Here is a 27,780-nt window from a genome sequence, read left to right as displayed (position 1 = left end):
CCTACAGCTGCAACGCTTTTTCACAACTTATATTTATTGCTATTAAATATTAAACATTTAATAGTTTAGTGTGTATAATTCAATTACAAAAGTATAAATTTTTAAGACAAAAATGATAATATGCTCGTTTGGGACTTGCATGATCTTATTGCTAGTGTACTACTATGTTGTGATAATTATGTAGGGTAACAAAGTACACTTTTAGAGATTATATACACATACATATGTAAGAATTGATTTGAGAGCCTTTAGATATAAATATATTATTTTCATTGTCATTACAGAAATAAGAAAAACAATAAGTATTTTAAAGTACATATTCTACTAAAGTGTAATATCTGGCATTTTAATTGCCTACCTGTGTTCATTATTGAAAGTTTTAGGGATACATGGCAGTTAATAAAGTATATCTGAAAGCTCAGACTCTTAAGCTGAAGAAATGGTATTCTAAAAGACCCAAATACTCATAAATCCATTCAAAGAACAAGGGGGAGCTAGTGAACTCCCAGATGGATAGCTGGGAAAACAGCATTGGATCGACTCAGATCCCTGAACATGGGTCTTAATTAGAAGGCCTGGGCCATCTAAGGGACTCTGACGGTGGAACCAGGATATATTCGTGGTGCATGAAATGACTTTTGAGAGCACACACCCAGGGAGGGATATTCCCTTAACACAGGCAGGAGGGAAGGCCTATTCCATACTCCAAATGACTTAACAGATCACCCTCCCTGTGGAGTGGGGGTGGGGTGGGGTGTGATGGGATGGGAGAGAGGGGTATTATGGGAGGGAGGGAGGAACAGAGAGAGAGGGAACTGGGATTGATATGCAAAATAAAATATAATAAAAAAAGAAAAAAATAGGATAAATATTAAAGCATCTAAGTCATGCTTAGAAAGCTGTAAAATAAAATGTTTTATACATAGTATTCAAAGTGTAAAACTTAAGTCCAGTGTTTGGGCTCATGCTAGCTTCACTAAATTAATATTTCTTGATTATGATGATTGAAAATATTTCTCGTACTTTATGCATTATATGTAGAAATGGAAGCACATGAAAGCATCTTCTCTTTTCATAATGTATTCTGAGCTATCCAAAAGAGGGACGAAAGCTTTGTGCCAAGCAGCTTAGCTGTGCAAAACAGTTGCTCACATGTCTCCACATGTGAATAAACATTGTGTTAACTATACATTTAGAGATTCAAATAACCACTTATTATTCCTGAAATATTAGTGGCCAGTAACTAAATTAAGGCTTTAAAATCTTGTACTCTACCAGCAAGAAATATAGCATCTCATGAAATAAGAATAAACACAATCTCAAGAAATGCAAACAAATTACAAATGTTTAAATAACATGAAGTAAAATTATTCATAAACTGAACTCTTATAAAAAGGAAGAACATAAATGTCCAGTTTAAAGAATCACAATATTTCTATATACTTACAAGAGTGTGAGAAAGTAGTAACAGTGAAGCTTTTTCTATGGCATGTGTACTTTTAATATTGCAAAATATTACAAACATAAAAGCCATAGGTTAGAAATAAATAATACTCCAAGTAAGAATAGAAAAAACAATTAAAGAGAGATCATGTGTATCAATTCTGTATATGTTTTTTTCTAAACAGGTGCTAAGTTTTGTCCCCCAAAGACTCAGCAGAGATAAACTTACAAATAAAGTTCCATTTAAAATAAAACTGAATTGTCCATGCTTTATTGCAAAATGGCACCATACAATTGAATTAATTAGTGAATAGATTAATTTCCCTCTTTAGATCATCTGAAAAATATCTTCAATTCCAGGAGGAAATCTCAGGGACAGGAGATTATTTGCCTCTAAATAATTAATTTTCATGTAAATATCCCATGAAGACAAAATGTTTAATTGACTATCAGACATTTCAATTGTTATGTTTCCTAAAAATACCACAAGGAAGAAGAGGGCATGTCTCTTGTGAGTTTTGGTGAAGCTTATCATCCACATTCATGTTTCATTATTCTCAAAACGTACCAGATAAGGCATGGTCAAGAACAACAACATCTTCCTGTTTTACCAAGTGAGTCAATAATCAGAACACTTAGGAGTGCCTTCTTTTCTCAGCTAAAACTTATGTAATAATAACCAGAGAAATAATAATATGCCAATGGATTTTTTTTTTAACAGGAGATAACATGCAAAATTTTAACTTTTATAAATTGTGGGATCATTAATTATTCACCTGACATTAGAATTCCTTGGTTTTAATGATTCCAAAGTTAATATTTAATATCAAAATGAATTTGACTTTTTAGGAAAAACTGAACAGTTTCTTTAATAAATGTCTCTATATTGTTTAATGTCCTGATATTATTAAATGAATTTGTTATCATAGGAACATGGGTGTCAATTAAAAGGCCTGGGCAGACTAAGGGACCTCTGACAGTGGAAATAGGATGTATCCCTGGTGCGCGAAAGGACTTAGGGAGCACATTCCCCTTGGAGGGATACTCCTTAAGCCTAGAGGTAGCAGGGAGAGCCTAGGCCCTACTCCAAAAAACTTGACAGATTTCGATGATCCCTCCTGGAAGGCATCACCCTCTCTGTGGAGTAAATGATGAATGGGAGTGAAGGGGGGATTGGGTGCATGGGAGGGAGGGAGGGAGAGGGAACTGGGATCGATAAGTAAAATAAGAAAAAATAATAAATGTAAAAAAATCGCATGTGTTATTACAAAGCACTATAAGGTGAACCTATTTCCTTGAATATATAAAGTTATTTTTTGTGTAACTTCAGTTATTTTTAACAATGTAATAGGGGGATGATGTTTTTTATTATATATCTTTGAAAACCATTTTGAGCACAATTTTGCTGAATTTTCAAATGTGTTCTCATGATTGTCCTTATTCTAAGCGTTCATTATTGATGAGACAGTAAGTAGCCTGCATCATCTGAGAGCTCAGACTATCGTATCAAGTAAAAACTTAGCATGAAGTCTCAGTTATTTGGGGACAGAATTGCTTTTAATTTAGTTCATTCATTTAAGTGTCTAGACCTTAAGTTTTCAACCTTCTTAATGCTGTGACATTTTAAGATAGTTTCTTGTGTTATGGTGACCTCCAACCATAAAATCATTTTCATTTCAACTTTATAATTGAAATATTGCTAATATTATGAATCATAATGTGAATATTTGTATTTTTAGATTGCTTAGGCAACCCCTGTGAAGTATCATTTGATCCCCAAAGTGGTTGTGATCCATTGGCTGAGAACCAATGGCCTAGACAATAGTAACTTCTAATTGAAGTATAGAATATTCAGGGTTAGGGTTTCTCAAGGAAATAATAAAAATTATCAAAGATATTATTTGAAACTAGAGTATATTTTAATATAGTTTTAATAACTAATGTTAATATTGGGTACCAAATATTAAAAACAATTGCTTTACCTATTATCATGATCACTAGCATACTATGAGATGATAGTTATACTTTATAATCAGAAATTGAGTATTGGGTAGAAGAAATGAGCTGAAACTGCATTGTTAGCAAGAGGTGAGGTTAATGTTTCTGACTTAGAACTTCAGCTCTTTACAACTGGAGTAAATATCTAAGCACATGACTTATTTCCTAAAAGAATATAATGGCAAGTGGATTTGGTTTGGGACATAATAAGTAGAGAGTAACAGGCTATACAGTTATAAATACCCTCACAATTCTAATGTATGTTTGAAATAATTCTAATGTCACATTTGACAATTAAGAAAGGAAGCATTGGCTTATAAAATAATTTAACACAGCTCTCCTTACTGAAGAATGATAAGCATATTAATTTTTTTCTTGGAAGATATCTGAAATAACTTGATATAATATTAAATAATCTGTACCATTTTAAATTATATGTCCTAACTCTCTGAAAACTATACTTAGGTCTGTTTTTGAGTGAGATGACTACTTTGTTGATGTTTATCTAGGAAAGAAGAGTAGCACTGTATTTGTTCACTTCACTCAGGCAGCAGAGGTCTTTTGATAACATACTTTGAAAGACAAATTCCAAGACATATCCTTCAAGAATTCAAAGATGAAATTTAACAATAAGCTTATTGTGTGCTTCCTAATTCAGTATGGCTGGGAAGTTTGTTGGCTGCCTAGAACAGAAGTTCTGAAAACTCAAGTAAAGAAACATGAGTTGCATTAGCATAAGTTTTCCTCAAATTAACAGAATGTATCAAAGGGAAGTATTGTGAAATAGTCCTTTTGTACACCGTGAAGATTTGTTCCTGTGATTGGTTTAATAAAGAACCTGACTGTGGGGTAGGGGGATGGGAGGGGAGGGTGGTTAGGGTGCATGTGAGAGGGCAAAGAGGGTAAAGTGAGGGAAGGAGGGAGGGAGGGAGGAAGGGAAGGAGGGGGAGGGAACTAGGATCGACATGTAAAATAATAAATTATACAATAAAAATAATACATTTGTAATACTAATGCAAAAAATAAAGGAAATTGCTTTGAAAAAAAATAAAGAAAGAACCTGACTGGTTAGTAGCTAAACAGAATAAGGTTAGGCAGGAGAGCCAGACTGCTAGGAAGAATATGGACAGAGTCTGGAGGTGACAGTCAGAAACATAGAGAACAGGAGATTGAAAGTGACATTCTAATAAATATACCTTCATGTGGCAGAGCATGAATAAGAAATAATCATCAACTTAAAATGTAAGAGCTAGTTACTAATAAGTCTGGGCTACTGGTTGAGCTTTTATAAATATTGCCTCTGCTTGGGAAACTACTGCCAGAACAAGCTAAGTACCCACAGGGAAAAGGTAGTAGTAACAATGAAATGGTAAACAGGTCTAGAAAATATAAAATAATAAATATTATGTATTTTAATTTTCCTTATGGAAACTACAAGAAATATTCAACTTATACTCCAACTAAAAGTTACAAACATTTGGAGGGTGATTTTCAGTGGAAGACATTTGAGAGAATTCTAGAACAACAAATCCTTGATTACCTTGTCCTTTGAATAAAGCCATTCACACCTTATCCAGTGTTCAACTTAGAGAACTAATCTTTTACTGAATTCTTCATGTTAGAGACTGGTGAGATTTCCTGTATGTTGGCATTATACAGAAGGATCTGAAGATAGGCACAGAAGCTGGCAGACACATAAGGTTGTTGTCATTTCTTACCTTAGCAGAAATGAGCCATTTTGCATATAACCAGAAAGAATGAAGACCTAAAGGTACAATCACAGTTAATATGGTCACATATTATACTATCTGTGGAAATGCTCATTTCTAAATGAATAATATTTAGTAAAAATAAAATATTGTATTCATAAAGGATGGACATTTCATATGAGCCATTTATTTGAAGGAAAGATATTAAAAGTATTAATAAATCATGGAAACTACAATGCTACATAGTCAAAATTACTATTAGGCACTCACACTTCTTTATAAATTTACTTTATAATATAATTTGAATATTTTATTTTAAAAATCTTGTCAATGTACAGCATTTTAATCAGGTTAGAGATTATCATCCTAATAAAAATACTATTTAAATTAATTTTATTGAAGTTTATATATGTATAGCTAAGACTCCATATTTTAAAGTTCGGTAGAATCCTATGAAAACAAAACGCCATTGGTGGAAATCCTTTTTTATTTTCAGATAAAAAAATGCCATTTATTTTAGTCATACCAAGACTCATAGAATGAAAGAGGAAAATCATAATAATGATGAAAAGGAGTTAAATATCGCCATTTAATTTATGACATGACACAGCGATATTCTCCATCTTTAACTTCAAGGTCTTTCCTTGGTTACCTGTATATCTAATGCACAAATGAAAGGGATGCAATTATTTAAACTTTAACTTAATACACTCTAGTCTAAGCTATTTAGAATTAATTTCCAAGTTGTAAGAGCTTATAAAAGACATACTACTCAAAGTGAAAGCAAATATTTTCATATGAATTGTCAACTTAGGATATGATAAAATGTATATATGTTGAGATTTATAATATCAAAAATCCTCCCAGTTTCAAGAACCATATATATATTCCTTGATATAAGGTTCAGCTCTTCATTTTATTCATAGATGTTCCAACACAGTTTAACAGTTTATCCAGTTGTTTTTTTTTTTTTTTTTTTTTTTTTGGTATTTTTGAGACAGGGTTTCTCTTGTAGCTTTTGAGCCTATCCTGACACTCACTTTGTAGTCCAGGATGGCCTTGAATTCACAAAGATCTCCCTGCTTCTGTCTCCTGAGTTCTGGGATTAAAGGTGTGTACCACCACTGCCCCGTAGTTTCCCAAACATTAGTAAAGTATTTGTTATCACAATGCTGATATTATTTTCTATTTTGTACATCTTTAGGATATTCTGAAATAAAATTGTAATGTTTGAAATTTCACACAGGAATTTCATGGAGCATCATAACATTAAAAAGGTATCTGAAGTTCACACTTGACATATGGTGCAAATTTTTCTCTCATACCTATCATCTTTGACTCTGATATTTGTCATGTCCATACTACCAGAATATAGTGCCTACTAATATAAATTCTTGCTTACTATATCTTATAAATGAAATATTGTATAATCAGAATGGAAAACCACCTGCCTATTAAATGGAACAAAGTAAAACTAGCTACTGTTAAAATAGTTTTCCTATACTTTATTTGCTACGACAGCTAAGCATAGTAGGAAGCATATATTTGAGAAATTAGAAGCACTATAAAATGTTTTATAATATGTTTATTTTTCTGAAACTATAATATAATTCTGTGTCATCTTCCTTTCCTTCTTTTAAATCCTCCCATGTAACCTACTTGCTGTTGTTCAAATTCATGGATTTTTCTTTCATTATTCTTACACATGCATATGTGTGTGTGTGAAAATCATAAGGAATAGTATTAACAATCAGCCTAAAAGTACCTTGGGTACATGTAACTTGGCACAAACATACATGTATGTAGTTTAAATAAAAATTCCCCACCTGAGCTTACATTTCTCCCTCCATGGCATAAACGTCCATTAACCGTTCCCCCCCCAAAAAAAATTGTTACTAATACTCTTTTCAGTTCTTAATCAAGGTCATCCAAGAAGCTCCTAAAATATTACAAGATATTATTATTACTCTTTGTTGCCCCCATAAAAGTGGAAAGTAAATAATTATCTGTAGATGAACATATAATGAACTGAAGACATAGTACCCAGAGGCCACTGAGCTAGAAATGCTCTGAAAGCCTCCTACCAGAGGACTAGCTTTCATGATACCAGCAGATACCATACAACTATCAAAAAAGAGGAAGGAACCAACAGTTATTCCCAGCTAATGACACTTGTGAACTACAGCAAAGACAAAAAATGGCAAATAATACTAAGAAGGAAGTACTGGCAATTATACCTTGGCTGTAAGCAGCGGCTCTCTAATTAAACCTAAGACCTGCTCAACAAGAGGGTAAACATATCAACTACACAGAGTTAGTGAAGTCAAGGGTTTTGGAGAATGCATGACCACCATTTTATTATAGTAGTCTAGCCCCTAAATGCATTTAAAATGTTTGTCCTTATAACAGTAGGTGAGGGTAGGCCTAACCCTGCATCACAGAAACATCTATTTGCAACTGAGGGAGACAATTCCCGAAAACCAAAATCAATCATAGTTCAGAGTTACAGAGTCCAGTCCCAATGGTTGAATCTGCAATAAAATTCCCTAACCCATGGCTTGGGGATCACTGCAGAAGAGGGAGCAAAAACAAACTCAGAGACTATGGATAATAGTTTGTAGTGAGATTGAGTTTCCTGGGGAGTTCAGAAGCTAAATCCATTAACATGACTATCTTAATGTGAGCTGATCAAGGATAACAATAGTAGATATGCTAATGTGAGGAGGGGAATTGTACTAGAGGCCATAACTCCAGTTGCTACAAGCAACTATGGAATGCTAAATTTCAGAGAAATAGTCTTCTGAAGGGAAGAACACACCAATTACCCAATATTAAATGGCCAACCTAGGAACATACATTCAAATAATATTATACAAACTGAGAAGACTATATTTATGAGTTAGAAACATATATGTATATTGAAACAATAAGAAAATGATTCATGGATCTTAAAACCAGTAAGGGAGAATGACACAGTAAAACAAAAAATAAAAATTCTTGGGTGGGGGATAAACGAGAATACATGTTATATTAAAATCTCAACACTTTAAAGAAATAACTTCTAAAAAAAAGAATCCCTACCCATATAAGCACATAAATGACACTCAAATAATTAATGATTTAATTTGCAAAAAAGAAAGTGGTAAAAAAATAAGAAGTACAGGAAAAATAATATATGACAGGTTATTTCTCTTAGAATTTGCAACATCTAGCATGTAATAAATGTCTACCAATCATCATTACATCTACACATCTCTTCTTCAAGTTAGTGAATTATACTACAGTATTCACAAAATTTAAAACCAAGTTTTTAACAGGTATTTAAATATTTTTGTAATCTGTGTTAAAATAAAGTTACTTATTTCAATTTTATGGGCAATAACCAAATGAGAAAACTGTTATGAGTAGGTTTTTCCTCGCTGCCAGTCCCACAGCCATGCCTGCCCAATTAACACACAGAGATACTGTATTAGATATAATTCTGTTGGCCAGTTACTTTAATGACATCTCCCATCAGAAAACACTATAGGAAAGGAAGAAAGAAGAGCTGAACAACCTACAAAAATACTTTATGAGATATGCACACACCCCTACTGGAAGAATGTGCTTGCTGACCACAGACCTTAACCTGTATAAGTCCTGAACACATAACCTGCTCCTAACCAAGTACAGAATGACCTGTCAGCAACCTAAAACCCCACCTGCATTGAACTTCATGCACCCCTTTCTCTGAACAATGAGGTAAGTTTCTCCTCCCATTAAGAACTATTAATTTGGATAGTTTATACTCAAGCAAATACAAATATATAAGAACATGAGAGAAGACCTATACGTCCTACCTACACAGGTTTTGCACACATGCAAACCTTTGCCTATGCTAAATTACACACACACTTGATTATGCTAAAAGTATTACAAAAAGGGGCATGGTCAGCAGAGAAAAGATTCTAACATGTCAATCATATAGACCCTCACCCAAGTAAAACACCAAGTAAAGTGAGCAGTCTTCAATACCCTTTAAAAGAAAGAACCTAATTCTAATAAGGGTTTGAATAGCCTTACTTATATGGCCACTGTCAATGTTGTCAAACAATTTTCTGAACTACACTATCACCTTACTTTCGATGAAGCTTCCTCCCTACCTGAAGTCTATGTGGGTGTTCACTTTATTCTAAAGCAAGAAACCAAGTTCTTAGAAATGCCATGCCAAGTTCTTGCCCACCACTAACTATTTCACAGAGTAAGCTCAATGGTAGGTTGAGCCTGAAAACCTGACTAAGTGCATAACTGAAGTGATGTAAATATTTCCAATGCAGAGGAAACACACACTGAACAAAATTGTTTTGCATGATTTTAATGCTATTGGTTAGGTATACTGTACTATTATATTTATTTCTAACTATAATATAAAGGTAAGGTGATTTTATTTTGTATGTGTTTTTGTGTGTGAGTGCACTCTCACTCACACACACACACACACACACACACACACACACACACAGGGGAAATAGAGAAGATTTGTCACCATGGTTAGTTGAAAGGAATTATTGAAAACTGACAGTGTTTGGAACAGTGACATTTATAATCTTGAACTTTGCAAGATAGTAGATATTACTACTGGACTCCAAAGCTCTGGTTTTCATTCAGTAGGAGTTTAATGAGGAGTAATTCCAAACATAAGCAAATTAATTAACCAGACAATGTACTGACCATTAAATATTATATAATATAAAATTCATTTTCACAATTTCTCAATTTAAAAAGAAAAATGAACTGCTAAGGCAGGATCCTGGTAAACTCACACACTGTATCATGGGTGTATCACAAGCATCACTTCCACGAGCTGCAAACATTCAGACAGACTTCCTTTCTACAATGCAGCATTAGAGCATGGTGAATTACGAAGTTTCTTCTTAACCTGAAGGATAAAATTCATCCATTGTTCTTCTCTTGAGGCCAAGATACAATATAAGAACATGTTGAAAATTAATTTCTACAAATAAACTCAAGAAAGTTAAGTTTATAAGGATGAATTTAATTCTTTGATTTACTGTTTTAAACATTTTGTTTTATTATTTTCCGTTCACACGTTGCCGCTTTGTGTGTGGAAATTTTCTCCTGCACTTGTTCTTGTCACCCAGAAGTGACAAACTTGTTCTGTAATAGCTTCTTAAATCTAGTGGCTTTGGTAACACTCACCTCCTTCTCCACCCCAAAGCCCTTTTCTAGTCAGTGAAAGGAGGGGAGGTAGAGAGAGCAAAGGGTTTCTAAAATTGGTGATGGAACATATTGACAAAATCACTTTAGTTCCCGGCACATAATGAATCCTCATGTTGGAAATGGCACTTCCTGTTACCAATTGAATCATCTCCCAGAGTGAAAGCCAAGTTAAAATGCATAGATGCTTACCCTTAAATGCACTGTGTCTTTGAAGTGGATGAAAAAAGGGGTGGGAATAATGATAATGGAAAGATACCACATGTAGAGATTGATAAAAAAACAGCTGCACCACTACACAGGGTAAGGAAGCAAAGCCCAAGGAGATAAAACATCAGAGGAAGAAGTGATAAAGTATTGCACAGCACAGTATATAGCTGTGAGCTTACTTGTGTGTTATCCGATTAGTCTTATTGGTATGTGTGGTAGGAGGCAGAGGTTGACACATACTAAACACAAAGAACTGTAATCTTATATGCTTTCTTCATCAATTGTTTAAATTGTTTAATAATAATTTTGTTGAAATGGATATTTTCTCATAAAACAGGGAAAGTTATTCTGAATTCTGCTTGAGGGAATGCTAGTATTGGGGGGGGGGACTATAAAAACTTTTATTTTGAAAAAAGAAGTATTAAGTTAAATAATAAAAATATAAACTGTAACATTAGTAACTTTAAAGATATTCCAAATTTTTGGAAAGCCAATCTGTTCTGTATATAGAGAAAAATCATAGATAGATGATAGATAAATAGACAGATAGATGATACATAAAAATATAGATGATAGACAGACAGACAGATGACAGATAGGTAGAATTTTAATTTTACAATATTGTTTCCCAATAAAGAGCAATATATCACTCATACACCATTAGGAAGAAATGCCTGTCCAAAATTATTACATGAAAATGATTTAAATCTAGTGTAGGTTTTTCTCAATCTCCATATGGCTATTTCATCTTTACCTTTTTCTAATTTTTGGAAACAAAATTTGTAGAGTCAGCAAAAGAAAATATACAACATATGTGTGACCCAAAAAATATGTTACTATCCGAAGTGTTCTGGCTAAAGGATTGTAATGCTGGGTTGTGGAGAGAGCTTTCTGGATTCACGTATCAGAGAAGAGTAAGAAGGGCCCCCATTTACAATGGAGCATCTCTGATCACAGCCTCATACTGGGAACTGGGAAGAAACCCAGGTTCTGTGTCGGTATCTGTTAAATTTGAACCTTTGCACTGCTTGTTTCTTTTACTCCGCTCTGGAAAGATATTGCTTCCTTGCTATTAATCACTGTTTCTCTGGAGTTTTCAATATTTATTCACGAATATGAATGTTTGTAAACTTGAAGTAGTTTTGTGACATGCAAAAAGGTGAAAAGAATGATATCAGAGACAAATTTCCTTTATTCTTATTCTCCTCAATCATACGACTATTTTAATCTCTAAATTTCTTGTTCAAATATAGTTACATTACATAGCTGCTATTACAAATCAAGTTCAATTGGTGCTATGAAACCATGTTAGTGAATTTCAAATATATCATTTATATTTATATCTAATATTTAGATATAGCTTAAATATAGACATAGGGATTATTGATAAAAATATTTCATCCCACAGATTAATAAATACATACATGTTACTCTGACACTTGAGGGCAATTTTTCTTTAATGATCACACTAATATAGCCCATGAATATTTAAAAGCAATACTTCATTATAGGCATTCACTATTTGCATCTTATACAATTCATTAGAAAGAGAATTTATGCTGATTTGAAAATATACTACCTCTCTTCATTGTCAAAAATTGTATTAAACAGCTGTCTTCTGAATAAAATAGCACAAGGTACATGAATACTCTTTTATAAGTAATTATCCATGTAAGTATGTTAGGGAGTTGTTTATTTAATCCCTGAAATGGGGCTTACTGTCAGAAATACAAACACAAATAAATCTTGATTTTTCAACTGTTGTTGAACTGTTTTGAACTGCTGTATCAGAAAATGTGACAACAAACTAAAAAAAAAAAAAAAAAAACTTTTTTTTTTTTTTTTAAAGAAAAGTCATTTAGAGCTAGGGATCCATGGCAAAATAAAATAAAACTTTAAAAAAAAGTTTATTTAAAAAGTAAAAAAAAATGACAGAAAGAAGTTATTTTTGGCTGTTTCATTAGTACTTGTGCATCTATGTCTATATGAAACAAAGCTTTTAAAATCTGTACAACATTTCATTATAAAACAAATCTTCTGGGAAGAATATTATCAATTCCCTCTATTAATGTAAAAAATATCAAATGTCTATTGAGATGACCTTAAATTAAATAAAGTCATCAGATAATTAATTTGAAACCCACACTGCTCTATGAAGTCTTTGTACTGATTAAAATTTTAAAATATAAAATTATTAAGGTATTTTTGCTAAGTCTCTAATATTATATTTAAACAGGGTTTCTTATTTCATTGTAATGCATGGTTTATGTAATAGTTTCATAACCTACCATATGTGTGGCAAAGTGATTATATTTTGTACAGTTCTCAAAATCTGTGAAGATCAAGTGGAAACTATTTTTTCTAGGCACAATTTTCATAGTCTAACTCACACTATCCACTAAATTACTTAAATATCTTACATATCATAGAATAATTCAGCTTAACTTTTGGGTAAATAAAAAATATTCTAATGCAGGTTTTGTTATTTTCCACGATATATTTATTGACTATAACCACCTTATATAAAGGTTAAGTTGCCTTATAATTCATCATTATAATAATTAAAGTTTATAGATTAACTTTTATGTACACATAGAAATAAATGATGTTATTTCCTTCAATTTTTGTAAATACATTCAGTCTATACAAATATTTTCACATAACTATGCAGCAGTATGTGTAAATATATATATGTTTCAATAATAACAGAGCTGTAAATGGAGATAAGCATTTGAACACACAAAGATTTTACTGTGTAATTTGAACTAGATAGTTTATCTACATTTTAAAATATTTATTTGATGTCTTATAGATTGTTAAAATAAAACACAAAGATGTAAATATTTGGTGAAACACTTCTGAAAATTACATGAAATTCTATTGAATCCAGGTTGTGAAGGAAAGATGCATACATGATAAAGGAGCCTGGAAAAAGTGTCCCTTAAAGATTTTTCCTAATATTGACTTTTACTAAAGATGTGTGTATGTATGCATGTATGTATGTATATAGTCATTACTTTGTAAAATTTATTTTTATTTACTTATTTGATTGGAGAAGATGGGAAGCACGTGTTTGTCACAGTGCGTGTGTGTGTGTGTGTGTGTGTGTGTGTGTGTGTGTGTGTGAGACAGAAGGAAAGTTGCATGAATAGGATATGAGGGCCAAGTTCCAGAAAGTGCCTCTCCAGGCTGAGGCTACATTTGCTGTTATACCAAAGGAATGAATTATCAATGTTCATTTGCCTTCACAATATCATGTTCTATGCAATGGCTCTCTCTCTGGATACAACACTTTCCCTAGAACATTGTTTCTGGACTAATATGACTTTCTGAGATACTGTCAAAAACGTGGAACAAAAGTTCCACCCTGTATTCGAAGTTATGGCAATCATATAAGGACATTGCAGATGCTTCCATTTTCTGATGTAAATTCTGCCAGATTTAGTTTCTTCTTCAAGTGTAGGTAAGAACATATTAAACTTTAAAGATGAAAATTCAAATAACAGCAATTAGTAACTAGCATTTCCACTTTAAACATTATTAAAATGTTTGGCATTTTTACTATTCAACATCTGTTGTTCTAAATGTGAAATAAAGTACAAAATTAAAATAAACACCACCATCCCCCACTAAAAAACTAAAATTAAGAACAATGACATCTCATTTCCAATGTTGGTTCTCACCCAATAAAATACACTTTCACAAAACAAGCACAAAGCAATGCCCTTATACATTTATGTAACATAGGTATATTTATCAGCTATCAAAAACAAACAAACAAACAAAAATTACAACATGAGGTTGGGAAGTAGACAAGTTGGGAGGATATGGGGATAAGGAGGGGACTGGAGGATTGAAGTGGTGGCAGAAATGAGGGGAGATACAATTGTATTTCATTTTGTATATGGAAGTGTGAAGAATAAACAAAATTATAGTAAAATTCCAGATAGTGATATCTACACTGGGGGGAGGCATTTTGCGAATGTCTTCCTATATACTATCTTGGTCGGGAGAGTCCATGCGGTCCAGCACATTGCATTTGGAATATGGCTGAAGACCTGCTCTAAGAGTGCTAAATTTAGGGATCAGGACATTAGTATGTTAGAGCCTCACAGGAAAGGTGTCTAAGTGAAAGGAGACTCCCCTCACTTCCCAGTCCTTGCCATGCTTTACTGATGAACATAATAGTGCTTCCAGGAAGAGAACTGAAGTAACTCCTGAAGACAAATCTCTGTCAGGATTTTTAAAACCACAGAAGAGTTATTACATTCCATTTGTCCTCTCTCTCTCTGATCTCTCTTTGCCCATCTATTAAACATCTGCTTTTCAGGCTTCTACTCTATCACCCATCTACATAACATCTACCCTATCTGTCAATATCTATCATTAATTTACCATCTTTATAATCCATCTATCATTAATCCTCCCCTACCTACTTATCTATCTACATATCTATATCTATCCATCTTTCTAATCAAATTTTCATCTTTAACATTTTTGCAGAGTGCTATGCCAATTTTGTCATAGGTATTTAAACACCCTTCTGCATGTGACTTCCAAAGATTTGTTTTCTTCTGGGTGCAATTAAAATATCAATTCTAAATTGAAAGCTCTAAACTTTTATATACACTTCAAATTAAGGCAGCATTACTATTTTTAAGAAATTTGGGGTATCTTTAAAAGACAAACCACTTTTTCACCAAATAAGTAACACAGAGAAGGAAAAATTGTTTTTACTCTTAGGCAATATTTCATGTTCTATAATTTAAAAATGGTCCTAATTATGAATTTAACATCAGAAAAGTTAAAATCAAATACATAAAGAACATAAACTTGGAAGTATAAATATATTTTACATCTTTAAAAGAATAACACTTTTTTTCAAGTGCAGATTTAATTCTATATTACCCCTAAATGTGCATTTAAGTGAACAGAAAAAGGATAAAACTAGCAATCAGTCCATTAAAGCATCTGTCTTAAAGCCAGGTAATGATCTAGTCATATTTCCAGAGAGATCAAACCACAGGCAACATTTGCTGATGACCCACTTTTATGTATTCTTTAAACTAACCTTGGTTTTCAACTGATTCTTTCTTGCAAGTATTAAATTACTGTGTTACATATAACTTTTATTACATAATTTTAAGCATTTGCTAAAACATAGTGGCTGATTTCTTTCACGTGTTCTAGGACCACTGTGGAAAGTAATGTATGTTTCACAGGATACTAGAGGAAAGTTTACTATATAGGAAAAGGAATTAAAATTATCTCTCTCACCTAGTCAATGTACAATGGAGAGAATATTGTATCGAATAAGTTGTGTATGTAAAGAAACAAAATAAAATGCAAAAGTGATGCCACTCCATGCAAGGTGACATTCAGAAGCGGTTCACATCCATTTACTGTTTATCAAGTCAAGCAAAGCAATACAGAATTGAAAAACATAATTTCATATTGACTTGGTCATGGTCTGGGTACACAGATATCATAATGCATTTTTATTTTAATTGTGAACATAAGCCTAATAATGGTGACCCAGTTACATAAACTGGTTTAAATACTGTTTCATGTTCTTAAATAGTGTGATTCAGGGAAACCGCACTTTCCATCTCAGAAAATTATATTACCTTATATAACTATTTCCTTAGTAGAATTATTAGCTCTGTTTACCTTGAAGTGGGGTTCATTACTTTTAAACTGGTATTATCATCTACATCTCTAAAACAGTACTTCATTCACGATTGTTAGAATCAGTTTGCTTATAACTTATATTCAAATCTCACTTTTGAAAATTTCTAGTTATATGAAATATTGTCTTAGCATTTAAAATATTTTCTATTAAGTACATATAATATTGTATTACTCTGCACTACAGAAAACTTCAGTTGATCTGGTGATAAATTTAGTTACAGAATATGAACACAATACTGCTCACATCTATCCAAGTTCTTTCCTGATACATGGTGAAGCAGCCTGCTATTTGATCCTCACTATTTTTCATAGTATCTGTTGAATCTGACATTCACTATTTTCATAGTTACATGTAGCCGGTCCTCACTTGACACATCACTGCAATAGATTACTTTGAGAATCAGAGAATGTAAATTATCTTTTGCCAAATGCAGGAGATTTTTCTAATTATATTAAGATTATGGAAGTTAGATAATTCTTGTTATTTCATAGAGATCACAAAAGGAAACCAAATGAAGACGTGTGCTACATCACAGAAGTTGCCACTTTTCCTTGATATCATAAAATTCATATTTTTCAGACTATGTGATTTGTGCATATTATGAAAAATATGCTTACAAATCTCTTGTGTTTACCACACATCAGAAATAACAACAAATCTCAAGAAAAGACCAAGTTTTTACAAATCTATAATTCATTATATTTTCATCAAAGCATTGATCAGACAAATTATTATCAAGTCATTTGCTACAGTTGGTGACATTCATTATGCCATTTTTAAATATAACTGTCTCTGAGAACATCACCCAGTGGCTAAATTTTCAACATTCTAGAGACATTATAAACAACATTATTAAAAACAATCAAGCCTATTTTGAAGATCATGGTGCTTACAAGAAATGACTTAATGTGAATTGATTCTGTAATGGAAAGTCAGGACAACAATTATCCTGGTAAATCAATGCATTTTCTTATTATTTCAAACCTAAAAATGCCAAATTTTGTTTTTAGCCGACTTTCTCATTTTCATTAAATTTTGACATTATTTTACGTTATCCAATTACAACTAACAGGTATATACATATAGAAGATTCCTATTAATAAGAACTATATGCATTTTCAGAGATGTTTTCATTCAGGTAAAAATTTTTACATTAACTCTAACATATTTCAAATATACTATCATATTCTCATAACTGCAAAAAGAAATTCACATTAAATTATGAATATGGAGCTTTTACATTTTCAAATAATTCTGAGTCAAAGTAGTTGACAAAAGTTATGAGAAAACTGGAAGACCATTTTGAATTCATACATATAAGAGTATAAACGACCACATTTTTTCTTAAAGGGAATTCAAAGCCACTACAATGAACTATTTTAGTTTGAACTTTGATTTTATGTTTACAATAATAATTCAAAAAGCAGATTTAAGGACTATTAATAAGGACTATTAAAATAGCTTGGTGGGTATCAGGAATTTTAAAAGTCAAATGAGAAGCAAGCCCTACTCCACATGTTTTTGTCCTGAGCAGTGGAATATATATATATATATATTCCATATATATTTATATACATCTTTTTTTTAATTTTATAAAACGTATTTCCTGCTGCCAAATAATTGGAAGAGAGCTGAAAAGCCCAGATAAAATAGTTGTTAGGAGAAAAGCAGTGTCTGTGCTACATTATAAGACAGCAAGAACTGCGATGCTTCTGTTTCCCACCAAATAAATAACGCTTACCTTGTTTAGCAGTGGAACTATGTTAGCCTCGCTCAGCAGGAGATTCGATTCTGCTGTTGCTGCTGCCTCATTCCTCCTCTTCCCTTTTCATAGTGTCTTCCCAGCGGAATCTTCATGCATCTCACTGAGCCTCTCTTTCAGCAACACTTTTAACTCAGACAGGCAGGAATCTGAAACCAAAGGAACTCTCTGATTGGCTTCCATTCCGCGTTACTGATTAATAAGAAACGTCGCTCATATAAGAAGATATTGCAGCTGATGGCGCTGCAGGGCTCCAGGTTTAGGGTGGGCTGTGCAGACCCCTTTAGGCTGAGCGATTTGCAAGTGAATAAAGTGGTAGGGCTAAGGGAGGATTTGTCAAAGACCCTCATAAGAGAAAATAACCCAGTGTTTTTTAGTCTCCGTTAATCAGCTCTGTTTAATCTGTTTGCAGTTGAGAAAGGTCACAGCATGTCTCTAACCCGTAAATCATCTGCCGAATATGTATATCACGTGGAGCTTGCTGCTGTTCAAGGATTCTACGAGTACTCCTTGCACAATGCCCTGCTCCATACTTCAAGGCAATTCCAAAATTTCAGTCTCAGAAACGAGAAAGAAGACTGAACATACTCATCATTGATAATAATGAAATTTCATCAGTCTCTTTAGCGTATTACATAAAATCAGCTCTCAATTAAAAAAATAATTTTACATTGTCTAATAATTGACGTCTTGGCATGTTCTTTTTATGTAAATAGAACAATGTCACATCGTTTGAAATTTCTAGAGCACTCATTGTTTTACTTAATTACACAACTGAGAGTGTTTGTACTTCCTGGGGGATGTTCAAACATAATAGGGACCCCAGCCACCTCACAAAACTACAGGAGCCATCTGTGGGAGTCCCTGCGATATGTTGCAGGACTCAGAGCGACTGGTACAGAAAGGAGGTCTCTTTACTCTTTACTGTGCTGGAAATGGCACAATAGGAACAATATTGATGAGTAGATAAATCCTTCTACAAAGAAGTTCTAGTAATAGTTGTATGAAATGCACAATGGGAGTATGGCTCGCTTTATCACAGCTCTTTGAGTCACAGTAAGTAAATAGCTTAAGTGCCAAAAAATATCAATATCCTATTTGATGCTTCAAAGAAAAAGAGATTACGGAAAACAAAACAAAGAAACTTTCCAGATATTTCTTCCACTCCAATAGTGAAGCTAATGACATCAACAGAGTGTCGATGATAAAGTCGCCTGTCCAGGACTAGTACCGTGTGAAAATATGTTTCCAAAACCAACAGTTATTCTTGGGAAAGTGTAATTCTATGTGCCCCCAGTTACTGTCACACTACAACCCTGCGGTGGGTGAACTAAAATAAGGATATAGAAGTCAGGCAAAAAAACTGCTTAGTATCTTTGTGTCTGAAAACGAAATCAGGTAAAACTGTTACTGATTTTTAGAGTTCAATAGATTGAGGTGTTTAAGGGACCTTAATGAATTCTTCATGGACATATGGATATTACCTATTTTCAAGAAAGGAGAGAGAAAGAGAGAGAGAGAGAGAGACTTAAAACTCAAGCCGCTTGAGAGTTCACCCAGTATACATGCTACATCAAATAAAATTACATTACAGAGAACACTTTGCTAATACAGAAATAAACTATCACAAGTAAGTACAGGAAAACACATTAAACAAAATGATTCATCATAGGTTAAGGTAAACATTCACAGGTAAAAGCTTTAAATCCCTATGTTGTGCATGTTTACCTCCCCACTAAAACTTTGCTGTAAGAGAAAAACTGTTCTGTGAGAAATACACAATCCAACAGAGTATTCTATAACCTAATTTAGAGCTATTTTTACTAATCATAGAAAATAGAGAAAGAAAGTGTTACCAGGTTTTAAAAAAAATGGTAACTGCCTCAGGAGTTTTCTGGCTTTTACTCCTTAGTGAGAATACTCTGAAAAGAGTTTAACATGGAACTTTCCAAAAACTGAAAAAATATGTATTGAAGACATAAATCTATATGTCTTCCAATAAAATTAATAATCTATATCATATTGAGGTGATGTGAGCAAATGTCTACTTTTCCCAGGCATGGAACAGAACAAAGAAATGGTTGTAGGCAGGTCTAGCTTAGAAGGGCAATATGTTTTAATTTGGTCACTTATAGGAACATGGGCAACCTATGGGGTAACTTTACCACTGAAGGCATTAAATAAATAAATAAATAAATAAATAAATAAATAAATAAATAAATAAACTCTTGGAAAGGGTTGAATGTCTATTTACAGTTAAAGAGAGATTGAAATCTTAAGACAATTCCCTAACAACTCTAAACTCAATAAATCTTGGGAAAGGTCAAGCCGGCATCAGTCATCAGTGCCATCTTCTGCTTTCTAACTGGCAGCTAATCCTTAAACAGGGTGGTGGTTATAGAGCAGATTCTCAGTTCCTGAGGTTGTTACACTGATTGGTTGATTAACCCAGGCTTGCACAATCATTTTGGTAACCACAGCTGTAAATAGTTAAAGAGAGCAAAGACCACATCATGTTCAAAGGATAGCATTCCAGAACATCTTGTACAGCACATAGAAACTTTTTTATTTCTTTTTCTCTTTTAAGTTACTGACAATCAAATGAACACTGGGCCTTATAAGTACTAAGCAAGTATACAGCATCTAAGCTACAAATACATTTCTAGACTGTTTTTCTTTTTCTCAAGACAGGGGTTCATTGTGTACCTCTGGCTATCCTGAAACTCTGTTTCTAGACCCGATTGATCTTGAACTCATATATCTGCCTGTCAATGCATCCTGAATGCTAGGATTAAAGGCTTGTGACACCCTACCCTCCCAGCCTTGCTTTTAATGCTTGAAGAAATGAATGTAAATACAGGTTTTCACTAAAGTGTTATTTTCCTTATTGCTTGTTTCTATAGAAATTGTATTTCTTCTGTGTATTTACAATTCAAACTCTCTAGTAGAAATGTAAAATAATATATGAAAATGTGTTTTTCAACTTAACTTTGAATTATGCTTCCCCTTTTTTTTTTTTTTTTTTTTATCAATTGGTTGATTACTCCTCCAGAACAGTCACTAATTGGATGTTTATTGGGTAATCGTTTCAGGATTTCTGGTTTCTCTGAAACAAATCCTACAGACAGAGTCACTATTGGTACAAATGGCACACTATAAAGTCTGCATTTTCTCCTTCATAACCTGCCTTGGTTTCATTTTCCTTCACTTCTGCATTCTTGAAACCATAAGCTAAAGTGAAATATTCACAAATGAACTCCTGCTAAGTTTGGGTTTGTGAGATCCCAACATAAGGCTGGAGTAAATGGAATCTACATATTATCTTTATTTAACTAAGTCATTTGTTCTCTTATGGTCAACTTCATAAATCAATAAAAATTTTATTCTTATTTTTTCCTTTGTTGAACATAGATTCCCTTCTCACACAATATATCCTGGTAATAGTTATTCCTCTTGCTACTCCTCCCCTCTGCATCTTTACATTTTCTGTCTCTCCTTAGAAAAGAATAGATTTCTAGGGATATCAACTCAAATTGACAAAACACAAATTAGTGTCTAATCAAATTATCACCAGAGAGGCTTCCTCTGAAAGCAGATAGGGACAGATGCAGAGACCCGAAACCACACTTTATTCTGAGAAAGTGTATAAACTGGAAATCTCCATGCAATTCCTCCCCTCAGAGCTCAGAGAATTTTATGATATGAGAAACAGGTAGATTCTATGAGACAGAAGGAATAGAGGACACCTTAAAAATATGTCCTCCTGCATTAACTAAGCAAGGTACAAATGAGCTCACAGAGATTGAAGCAGCAAGACCAGGGCCTACATGGATCTGAACAGGTCATTTGTGTATATATTAAAGCTGTTAATTTAGTGTTTTTAAGGAATGCCTGGGTGTGAAAACTCTTGTGCCTGCTCTTGTGATTCTTTTCCCCCTGTTGGATTATTTGTGCAACTTCAGTAGAATAGTTTTTGCTTCATCATCTTATAATGAATCAAACTTTCTTTATCACTTTGTATTTGACAGATACTATTAATTGCAGGAATAAATTTGGTGGTATATTTTTTTCTCTTTTGTGTTTTCATTCTGGCAACCCCCACTTACTTATTGCCTTTGGAAATTACAGATGGGTTTCACTTTCATATAGAAAAATCACACTTTGAATTGTTTTATTGGAAACACTATTGTGCTATATAATAATACCTAATTAAAAGATTAAGAATGTGATGTAGATATGATGCTAATTTATTTGGCTGAAGTAAGGAATTTTAAAAATGAAATAGTAAATAGAATAAGCTATAACTCACTGAGAATTTAGCACACAATTGTTCCTGCACTAAAGAGTTAGGCACATATAAGCATGAGCATAGGGTCGCAGTAGAGACACTAACGCCTCATAAAGGATTATTGGAATCTATGATAGTTATCTGTTCCTGATAAGGCATGCTTACTACCTGCCAATTGAAATCAAATGCTTGAGCTGGCAGGATTGCTCAGTTGGGAAACGCTATTGGCATTAAGTTTGACTCCCTGAGTTTTATGCTCAGTGCTCACATGACCATATGGTGGGAGAAGTCTTTGATCTTCACAGTAGTGCCAACTACATTTGAGCATTGCTGTCACCCTCCTTGGGTATCTAAAAGGAATTTGTAAAAGAAATGGAAGTTCACTGTTGTTGGCTATAACTCAAAATTCGCTAGCTGGGGGCTGAAGAGACAGCTTAGCCGTTAAGAGCACTGGTTGCTCTTCCAGAGGTACTGATTTCAGTTCCAAGCAATCACATGGTGGGTCACAACCATCTATAATAGGATATGATGGCCTCTTCCAGCATGCACACATAAAATATAAATAAATAATAAATAAAAATTTTTTTAAAATTCACTATATGTTTTCCCTGATACAACACTTTCTCATTTGCTTTTTTTCTTTTAGAAGTTCTTAACCATAAAGAATGAGTTAAATCAAATATTTTTAATCAAATATTTTTTCCAACTTCTGTCAAAGCCATGTTCTGTACATTGATTGTATTTCATCAATAAATTTGTAAATTTAAAAATTAAATTGTAAAATATTTTGAAGATCATCTCACAATCTCATACAAGCGTCCCATGCTCACTAGCAAAACAGGTAGAAACTGAGAATGGATGCCCTTTGAATAAGTTAGAATTTATCATTATGTAAGTTTGGTGAAGATAGTATTTGAAAGTAGTACAGTACATCTTTGTAATACTCTCATTGCAAAGATTTCAGCCAAAGATCCTTTTACATTTTACCTTTTTACTTCTCTTAAAATATATATATTTGTCTAATCTGTCCATTACTTTTGTGTGTGTGTTTAAATAAATGTGTTTTGACTTGTTTTAGATAGAGTTGCAATACACAGTCCATATCGGCCTCAAATTCATACCAATCCCCCTGCTTCAAACTCTAAATTTCTAGGATAACAGCTATGAGACACTCTGGTGATTTTCAAAATGTATTCGTATTTTTAACTTATATTTTTTATATAAGTTTAAAGATATGTAATATATTAAGACATTGTATTATAAATATGACAAGTATATTAATATTATTCACAGACACCCATCTAGAGATTTGTTGAGCTAAACCAATCTGAGTGTTGACTTAAATACTGGCTAATGTCATAGGACACACACCAAGAACTTCATGCATACAGAATAGAGTGAAAAACAATAATGAAAAGGACTATATAGGCTGAATAGGTTTCTTTAAGACACCAAAAGTATAACTTATAGACTGCAGACTGAGAGTAAAAGTGACCCTGAGGGTTTCATTTCAAACTAACAGAACAAACTATTGGCTCATGTTGCCAGTCTAGTTCACATATCAGCACAAGCTGTCTTGCAATGACAAGGTCAGCGGTTCTTGACCTCTTAGTCTTGATGACACATTAAAATGTAACCTGAGTCTAGTTGTTCAGAAATTCTGAATCTTATTTTTATGTCAGGTCATAGATCTTGGGAAATTATGTCTGTCACAGTGGTTATAATGTATTTGTAGCCAGGATACAAGGACAGATAGTCAATAGAGTTAATTTATTCAGATAACAAACATAGATAGGCAATAGGCTTAATCTAGTGGGTCACAATTTCAGCTCCTCTTGGGTTCAGGGGAGAGGGAATGTGTGACCTGGGATTTCCAGATTTCCACTTCTCACATTCAGTGTTCACAGTTCTCATCATTTCTGTGATTACATATTACATATATTACACAAACTTTTCTTTGGTAAATATATCAATTCTCTGTGTGCTTTTTTGCTATTTTTGCATCCTTCAGTACAATATAATTGCCTCAATCATCTCTGTCTCCCAGGTGCCAATTTTCCATATCTTTCCAGGTTACTCTAATGGATATGCTTTTCATTCTGCCTCCTGTGTGTTTGTTGTTGAATGGTCCCTGGTGCTCACTGTAATATTATCAGCACACAAATTACACTCATGATATATACCAGGGCTTAGACAGCAAAGATTTCTAATTTTTAATAAATCAGGTGGTTTATGAAAATGGTTGCAGATCATTTCATTTAAAATACAGGATATCTATAGTCATCTAAGTATCTGTTAATTAAAAACTAATGATTTAACATTAAGTTAATGTAACAAATATCACCAACACATTTCACAAGAAAATATAGCATTGGTCAAAACTTCCTTTTACAAATTTGTGTCTTTGTATATCACATGATATGCTAATATCTGCTTATTGATTTCAGATACTAAAACTGCAGTAGAAAGTTCAAACAATTTATGTTAAAATCCTTAAATAAAATTTTTGTACTATTTTTAAATAATATAACTACTAATTTTGAAGACTAGTACAATAAATCCAGATGAAAAGTACTGGAGCTCAGAAATTTAACCCATGTAAGTTGGGAACATGTGTATTGCCATGAATGGAAGGCCTAGCGACATGCACTTTCATATGCATGTGTATCTCACACATAAACCCTGACACATAGACCAGACTGACAACCTTTTATAACCAGACATGGTATTAACTACATTATATATACATTTAACTTTTATGAGTCACATAGTAAACACTGTGCTAAATGTCAAGAGCTGAATTTCAAATGGTAAAACAGCATACTGAAATTATCTTTGCTACAGCCCAGAAGTGATTGAACACAGTGATGTTATTTCTAACATGTTACATGCAATCAACTTTTGTCATCCAGAAACAAATATTTGATATTACTACTGAATTTTACATTTTAGAAAAAAAATCACAATTCTGTCTTGTGCCAGGCATTTACTTCATGTTTCACAACCCATAGTTTCCACACAACAGAGAAGGAAATAATGTAAGCAACATCAAATATTAGTATTATATTTTCCAACTTTTCTGAAAATATTTTTCTTTCCCACCTAATAAGACATTTAGTCCAATGTTTCAATTCCTTCCCACACACACCTGGGAAAACATGTTTAAACAAAAGTCCTTTTGCGTTCTGGGAACTTGAACAGTATTACATGGTCAACAGCTTTCTACTTTCCTTCATTTCCTTGCCCCTGATTTTTCTACTAGAATTACACAATCGTGAAAGACTGAGGTCAGACCATAGCTAATGTAGGAGAAGACACAGTCCACAGTGAAGCATAATTAAAATAAAAGCCTGTCAATTTTCTGTGCTTTGGTGTTTGTTCACCTGGTTTGAGCCTTGCATACCCTCTATGCAAAAGAATTTCCTTGCTGAACTACTTCACTTTCTTCCTGTGGCTTTGTGTTTACAACACCAAGATTATTCTTTGTTGCTTTCAGGGATAATGAGGAAAAGACATTTGGTACTACAGAAAAACTGTTATTTTTATGTTTTCTGTTTATTTGTTGTTGTAATAACATAGTTTCTTTAGCTCACTGAGAATGCTATATAATGTATTTTTACTGTATTCCCTACTCACTCCTTCCCCCAACTTTTCTCTGATCAACCCCCATGTTTCTACACCTTACATGGTCTTACTATATAGAGCATACATACAGTGACTCCAGAGTTTGGGAATTTAAGGTGTGTGCTATCAAGCTTAGTTGAGCATCTAAATATAAGTAACTAGAAACAAATTTGCAATGAGTGGATAGTAGACAAATAGACTAGAACACTAGAGCACACACACACAAAATGATACCATAATAGAGGGAGCCATTATAGTTTTGAAGAGAAAACTGACTCTAGAAATGTCCAGAGACCTGCAAGGATGGCCCCAACTAACAATCTGAGAAACAGTGGAAAGGCAACCGTAAATGCCTTTTCCTGATAATGAGATTGATAACTAATTTATATGCCATCATAGAGCCCTCATCTAGTAGCTGATGGAAACAGAAGCAGATACCCACAGCTAAACAGCGAGCTAAACTCCTGGAATCCAGTTGCAGAGATGGAGGAGTGATAAGAAAATGGGTCAAGACCAGGCTACAGAAACACAGAGAACTGACCTGATCAAGGGGGATCTCATGGACCCCCAGACTGATAGCTGGGAAACCAGCATTGGACTCACTCAGACCTCCTGAATGTGGGTCTCAGTTATAAGGCCTGGGCAGTCTAATGGACCTCTGACAGGGAAACCAGAATGTATCCTTGGTGCATGAAAGGACTTTGGGAGCACATTCTCCATGGAGGGAAACTCCCTTAGCTTAGAGGCAGGACAGAGGGCCTAGTTCCTATTCCAAAGGAATTGATAGGTTTTGATGATACCTCCTGGAAGCTATCAACCTCCCTGTTGAGTGCGAGGGAGAAGGGGTGGGTTGAGGGCATGGAAGGGAGGGAGTGAAGGAGGGAGAGGGAACTGGGATCGATATGTAAAATAAGAATATATATATATATATATATATTGTATATATATTATATATATATATATATGCTTACATTTTGTTATTTTAATAGCTATTTACTTTAAAATATTCATTTGCTTATAATTATTTGATATACTGTCCTGCACGAAATAGTGATCAATGCAGGAAAAACTTTTAAAACCAATGTACTTTTACAAAGGACAACGTCCCATATTTCCTTCCTCAAAACTCATTTTAGTTCCCCTTAACCTGCTTGTGTTACTCTAGATTATATTATCCTTACTTAAAGTTTGTCCCCTTGCCAAGATTAGTGGCTGCTCACACCAAGTTAAAACATCATGCTATAGTTTATTTTCAAACTTGGGATTGCATTAGACACAGTTCTAGTTTGTTTTTCCTTTGCTATGATAAATGCTTTGTATTTCAGCTTACACCTGTCTACTTCATATTCTATAATTGAAGGAAATCTGGGCAACAATTGAAGCAGAAACCACAAATGAATGCTTCTTACTGGCTTGCTCTTTTCATTTCATGTCCAGCTAGCTTTCTTATAAAGACAGGACCCACCTGGCTAATACCTCTTACATCAAATAAAAAGCAAAAAACAAACAAAAAAATGTCCAATGGACATGATCATACACCATTCTGATCTAGGCAATGAGACCTTTGGTTTTTTCAACTTGACAATAAAATTAGTCAGGACAAATGGCAATGTTTGTTGAAACATTGCATGATATATGAACTCAATAACATAATATGAAGGAAGGTATGCATAATTCATAAAATCATTATTCTGCATTGAGAGAATGGGTTCCTAGAAAATTGTTATCCTAGAAACCAAAAGAAGTAATTCAAATTTCATTTGCTGTGTCTCTGAAATGAACAACATGAAAGCCTACTGTCTTGCTTGTGTAGAATTAAGATTCAGAAAAAAAAGCT

The 27,780-nt window shown here is 33.4% G+C and overlaps 1 protein-coding gene across 1 annotated transcript in view; it reads right to left on the bottom strand.

Moving 5' to 3' along the window:
• The window catches only part of Cdh9 (cadherin 9), a 127,735-nt gene extending 109,289 nt beyond the window's left edge, over positions 1 to 18,446 (bottom strand). Inside the window, exon 1 of the mRNA XM_051182580.1 lies at positions 18,011 to 18,446. The gene's annotated coding sequence lies outside the window, so the exon portion shown is untranslated. The remainder of the gene's footprint in view (positions 1 to 18,010) is intronic.
• Positions 18,447 to 27,780: the final 9,334 nt, after the last annotated feature.

Source organism: Phodopus roborovskii, unplaced genomic scaffold (genome assembly GCF_943737965.1).
Source record: "Phodopus roborovskii unplaced genomic scaffold, PHOROB, whole genome shotgun sequence".
NCBI classification, from domain to species: Eukaryota; Metazoa; Chordata; class Mammalia; order Rodentia; family Cricetidae; genus Phodopus; species Phodopus roborovskii.
This window is presented reverse-complemented; position numbering and strand designations above follow the sequence as displayed.